The sequence below is a fragment of the Saccopteryx bilineata genome, chromosome 3 (genome assembly GCF_036850765.1).
Source record: "Saccopteryx bilineata isolate mSacBil1 chromosome 3, mSacBil1_pri_phased_curated, whole genome shotgun sequence".
In the NCBI taxonomy this organism is placed as follows: domain Eukaryota; kingdom Metazoa; phylum Chordata; class Mammalia; order Chiroptera; family Emballonuridae; genus Saccopteryx; species Saccopteryx bilineata.
Genome location: NC_089492.1, coordinates 59,349,540 through 59,355,919, shown reverse-complemented (window position 1 = coordinate 59,355,919; position 6,380 = coordinate 59,349,540). Strand labels below are relative to the sequence as shown.

Below are 6,380 nucleotides of genomic sequence, written 5' to 3'. Positions count from 1 at the left end.
GGCTCAGGTACACGAAGAGATTTAAAGCGATGTTTATAAAATGAATTAGCCTCTCCCTCGTTTTATTTAGAGTTCTCCATTGTGAATATACTCAAATTGTAATGGAGAGGCAATTTATGAGAAAGCTCTCTGGTGTCCTTGGTTCTGTATCCTCTAGAGCCGTGGAAAACTATTGCTCTAGAGGATTTATTATTTTGTTCTTTCCTCCTTCAGGGCCAGAAGACAGACCATGTAGCTGAGAGACAGTGGCTCTGGGAAATTTTGATGAGGCTAAACAGAGCAGAGACCAGGGAGAAACAAGAGGGGTAGGGAGGAGAGGAGTGGGGTACATCCATAGTTCATCAGTATGTACGCAGGTATAGAATGAATGGTGTTGCAAGTGTAATCTTTAGCTCCCAGTGCGTGAGGTCACGTGCAATCATGCACAACCCTGGAAAAGTGGGTGGGTGGGGCTGGTTCTAGTTCTGCTTCCTGGAAAAACTACCTAGTCCCTATGGTCTCCAACTTTCTCAGCAGTAAAATGAGGAGGTTAGAACAGACCAACTCTAAGGTATCTTATCTTTCAGCTATAAAATCCCATGATTTACTAATTTGCTGATTTATCTACTGTAAAACTATATTAATTTGGCTACTCCTTATGTCAACTTGTCTTTGGGGTATAAGTAGTTGATGACATACATAATAGACATCTTGAAAATTATATTCCTTTACTTGTATTGGGCCATATTATGATCAACGGGGGAAAAAAGGCTTGAGCTTGTTACTAGAACACTCTGTGTGATACGGCAGGTGTTAGTCCCATGTGGCTATCTACATTTAAACTTGTCCTTCTACTACACGAGCCACATCTCAAGTCCTCCACAGTCACATGGGCTAGTGGCAGTAGTATAGGACAGCACAGATATAGAACATTTCCATCATCACAGGAATTCCTGTGGGACAATATTGTAATTAGAAGAAAAGTCATTTCTAAATGAGAGACTACCTCTTTCTCCTATTTCCAGACTGATAAACTACAATCTCCAAATTCAGTCCCATTAGCAAACAGTCATCTTGGGGACAGAACTTAAAGCATCCTAAAGCCCTGCTTGAAAATATCTTCTCCAAGAGCTTGTTACGGGGTCCCCCTGCCTCCTCTAGCCCACTTCTTTGTCCTCCCACCATGCCTCCCCTCTCTGCTAATCACTGGGGTCCACTAACCCTGATGTGGTAATCCCGGGAAACAGCAGATAGAGAGAAGAAAATATAGCATTTTCCCTCCACTCAAATATGCCATTGGCTATAGGGCATAATATTGGGGGGGGGGGGTTTGCTTTAATTTGTCATTTTGCATTAGTTTTAAATGTACAGATGAATTGCTGAAGTAGAACAGACTTCTGGTGTACTCCTCACTCAGCTTCTCCTAAGTTAACACCTTACGTACCCACCATACAAGGACTAAACCAAGGGATCAGTGTTAGCATGATTCCATTAGTTAAATCACAGGTCTTATTTGGATTTCAACAGTTTTTTCACTCTGTCCTGCTGATCCAGGACATAATCCAGCATCCCAGATTGCATTTGGTTGTCATGTCTCCTTCTATCTTCCAACTGATGACCATTCTTCAGTCTCTCTCTGTCTCTCAGAACCTTGACACTTTTGAGCAGGAGTCCTCAAACTTTTTACACAGGGGGCCAGTTCACTGTCCCTCAGACTATTGGAGGGCCGGACTATAAAAAAAAACAACTATGAACAAATCCCTATGCACACTGCACATATCTTATTTTAAAGTAAAAAAACAAAACGGAAACAAATACAATATTTAAAATAAAGAACAAGTAAATTTAAATCAACAAACTAACCAGTATTTCAATGGGAACTATGGGCCTGCTTTTGGCTAATGAGATGGTCAATGTCCGGTTCCATATTTGTCACTGCTAGCCGTAACAAGTGATATGACACGCTTCCGGAGCCCTGATGCGTGCGTCCTGCGTCACCGGAAGTAGTACTGTACGTGAGCAATGCCACACACAGTACTCTCACTGACCACCAATGAAAGAGGTTCCCCTTCCAGAAGTGTGGTGGGGGCCAGATAAATGGCCTCAGGGGGCCGCATGCTGCCTGCAGGCCGTAGTTTGGGGATCCCTGCTTTTGAGAGTACTGGTCAGCCATTTTGTAGACTGTTCCTTGTGATTAGCCTGAGTTCACGCGTTATTGGGAAGATGCTTTTGAGGTCATGTATTCTTCACAGTGCATCATATCAGGAGGTATAGAAGTTCTCCCTGGCACAGTGACAAATGCAAAAGCAGATTCAACAGTGCTGGTCCAGCTCTGGCTGGGTAGCTCAGTATGTTAGAGTGCTGTCCTGATATGCCAAGATTGTGGGTTTGATCTCCAGTCAGGTCACATAGAAGAATCAACTAATGAATGCATAAATAAGTGGAACAACAAACTGATCTCTCTCTCTCTCCCTCTCTTTCTCTTTCTCTCTCTCTCCCCCCCTTTCTTCTCTCTTTAATATCAATAAATAAAAATAAAAATAAATCAATGCCAGTTCTCATATCTCATGACTGTCTGTGGCCAATGTTGCCAGGGGTGGTAACTGTAACAGAGAGTACTAGGAGACAATAACCTTGGGGTATCCATTGAATAGATTCTGTGATGTAATTTGGAGATATTGTTCCTTCTTCTCTCACCCTCCTAGAAATTCTGAGATTCTGGATATCTCTTTTAATGAGTTTCTTTTCTGCTTAAATCAACTGCAGTAAGTTTCTGCTGCTTACAATGAAGAATGCTCACAGATGGAGAAATTGGAACCAGAGGTGGTTATAGGAAACAGACCTCAAGGTAATGAGGGAAATCTGGGGCTGGTTGTAGGGCCTAGTCGGCGCAGATGGCAGAAAGAAAGTGCAGCTGAAGGTGTGACTGTCAGCTCAGATGGCATGGTGGCAAAATGGTTCTCTGATAAAGTGCTCATTCATGGCAGGTTCAGGGGACACATGACTGCTACCGAACAAGGGGTATGAAGGTCACAGGGAATGAAAGCTCTAAGGGTGGGTGTCTCTAGGGATGGACAATCAAAGGAAACATGAATATGTAAATTCTTGATGCAAAGTATAGTATAAAAATGTGAGACTTGTATGACTGTTACAGTAACCTCTTACTCTGTAGTCATATGCCTGAGCAAGCGAAAAGCCAAATTCAGAGTCGGATCCTGCAGGCTGACGCACTACACTGCCAGTTAAATTCATAGCCTATTGGATTCTTTTGCAATATTTAGGGCATTGATTGGGAAAGAGGAAAAGCCCATGAGATGGAATGGAGATTTGAAGGGGAATCCAATGGGCTCCAAGAACTCGGATCCTCCAGCTCCCCTTGAACTTTCCACAAAGGCGGTGGTGACTGCCCATCCCTCATCCCTGACAAAGCCATTGCTGCCTTGCAGAAAACTCCTCACGCTTCATCTAAGCAAAAACTGTCCTGGAGCCTCACCGTTACCACACTCCTAGACTTCTGTTGGCTCTGGTAGAGAGCAAGCTACAGGATAAAACCGAACCTAAGCGGAAAAGACTTACAAACCCAATAAATAATTTTATAAGTAATTTATTTTCTCACAAATCTGGCAAATACATATGGGGATGTATTTGGAAGAGCCACACCAAGGAAAGAAGGTCATACCTGCTGGCTGAACTGAATTTAATCAATACAGGTGTGTTTTCCAGAGAGTCTGGTTTAGTGAGCTAGCTCAGGCAGCTGAAAGAGTTTCAGTTGTTTATTTGTTTAGTCGACTGAAGTCTGTACTCACTGACAGTCCCTGCTGAAGGTGACTGAGATGTCAAAAATGGGCTGATAAAGTGTAGTTGAAGGAATCTGAACACTTAGAGTTTAGAGAGGGAGTAATGTTGAATAAGTGAAACACGTTTCCTCAGACTTTACCATGTCTCCAATCAAACACAAAACAGTCTCTTCATCAGGGCATCGAGAAATGCATGTATGCGGTGAGGGCCAGTGTCTGTGTCTGCCACTTTCTATAGGCTGGTGGTCTCAGGAAATGTCCGCTCCTGACGATGCGGAGCACTGCTGCAGTCCCCTAGGCACAGGGAGCTTTGGGGGAGTGAGGTAAAAAAGAGTTCTGACCACCATCCTCTCCCAGGAGAGTCCATGAAATCTGAAGGCCTTGTGCAGTTAATGCTGTGTCATCTCAGCAATTAAGAGTTCTCTCCAAGTTCTCTTAACAAGTAGTTCACTCTAAGATGTGAAGTAAAGGCCACTATGGTCAAAGAAGTGGATGGAAGCCTCTAACGCAGATTGACTCTCTGTAGCAGATAGTAAACCAAAAACCCATGCTTTGTCTTTGAGAGAATTGCAGAGGTACTGTATTTCCCCATGTATAAGACACACCTCCCCCAGAAAAATGTGAGGTCTAAAAACTGGGTGCGTCCTATACAGAAGTTGTAGGGGTTTTTTTACTTGCTTTTTCACACTTGTTTTTGTGCTGGCTGTTGAAGACAGTGATTTGCCATCAGACACAGATGAGGACAAGCTAATGGATGGGAGTTTTGACAGTGATGAGGAGTTGTATGAATTTTATGATGAATAAACCTGAATTCAATAACTTTATGCAATACATTTATTTTCAAATTTCGGGCCCCAAAATTAAGGTGTGTCTTATACATGGGAGCGTCTTATAGATGGGGAAATACAGTGAATTCTCCCACCAAAGCTGTAGGGGATGGTACAGTATGTAAGTCAGCCCGAGTCAGTTACTGTTGCTTCTGAGTAAGGATGTTCATTGATAAAGGAATTGGAACCAGAAGTGGTTAGAGCAGCAGACTCAGGGTGAGGCAGAGGGTAGATGGGTTTGGGAGAATGAATGACAGGGACTTAGCACACTGTTCATAGATTGGTTGCTTGCTTCGCTACAGATGCCAGAGCACAAACACCAGGGAGAACACTGGTGGTGGCAGAAAGGAAGGCCTACAATGCAGAGGCCCTCCCGAAGCAGTTCAGGAGGTGGCAGTCATTGAGGATAGGGTGACAGAAAACAGGGTCCAATCCCCAAAATCATCTGCCCTTCCTGTAGGTTTCAGCATTCCAAGGATTAAAAAAAATAGCGCGACACGACGTTCACGCAGTGGAAACAGCAGCAGCAGAAGGAAAAGTTGGCAGCCGAGAAAAGATTTCAAAAAGAAAGAGAGGCTCTTGGTGATAGGACTTCACCAAAGCCTGTGCCCAGGACCACTGACGACCAGCGAGTATGCGATGAAACCGCAGTAGACCCTAATGATGAAGAGTCGCTTGTGATGAAGCTACAGACGAATTTCCCTCTGACTTCAAGACAAACTTCTCCCAAGATTCTCATTACAACATCAGATGGACCTAATGGGAGAACAGGACGGCTCTGTGAACAGCTGTCCACAGATAGACCAAGCTCACATGTTTATTACGGAAGAGGACTGGCTCTGAAAAAAATTATTCCGCAGTACATCTCAAGATTTCACAGACCTGATTGTTATTAACCAAGATCCTAAAACACCAAATGGATTAATTCTGAGTCACTTGCCAGATGGCCAACTGCTCATTTTTAAATGAGCAGTATTTGTCTACATAAAGAAATAAAAAAAAGAGGCAAGGACCCCACAGAATACACACCTGAAATAATTCTGAATAATTTTACAGCACACCTGGGTCGTTCTGTTGGAAGAATACTTGCATCTCTCTTTTCCCATAATCCTCATTTTATTGGAAGGCAGGTTGCACATTCCAAAATCTATCTTCTTCACATTTCACAGATATATATTCAAAGGTGAAAAGACAGTGGGACTCCCATATTTTACCCGAAAATTAAGATCTCTTCAGAAAGGAACCTTTGATTCTAAATGTGAAGACTATGAATGGGTTCATAAGCTCTGGGAAGTGGGTACAAGTAGAAAATTCCACTTATAAAGTACTGAAGGAATAGTATTAGATTTTGCTGAATAGGCTTTTCTTGAATTTGTTACAGAAGACTCTTCAAAATGGCATTTACTGATTTCATGCACCTTCTTTCATGTCTGGACAAATTACCAAGTGCCATGACTTACCGCTCACTGTTTCTGTGGCAAACAGAAATAAAAGTCATGTTAGTGAGAGCTTAAAAAGTAAAATAAGGCCCTGGCCGGTTGGCTCAGTGGTAGAGTGTCAGCCTGGCATGCAGGAGTCCTGGGTTCGATTCCCAGCCAGGGCACACAGGGGAAGAGGCCATATTCTTTTCCACCCCTTCCCTTCTCCTTTCTCTCTGTCTCTCTCTTCCCCTCCCGCAGCCAAGGCTCCATTGGAGCAAAGTTGGCCTGGGCGCTGAGGATGGCTCTGGTTACAACAGAGCGATGCCCCAGATGGGCAGAGCATCGCCCCCTGGTGG

At 43.5% G+C, this 6,380-nt stretch overlaps 1 pseudogene; it reads left to right on the top strand.

The window, feature by feature from the left end:
- Positions 1-2,781: 2,781 nt before the first annotated feature.
- Positions 2,782-5,926, top strand: LOC136329778 (ribosome production factor 1 pseudogene; annotated as a pseudogene).
- Positions 5,927-6,380: the final 454 nt, after the last annotated feature.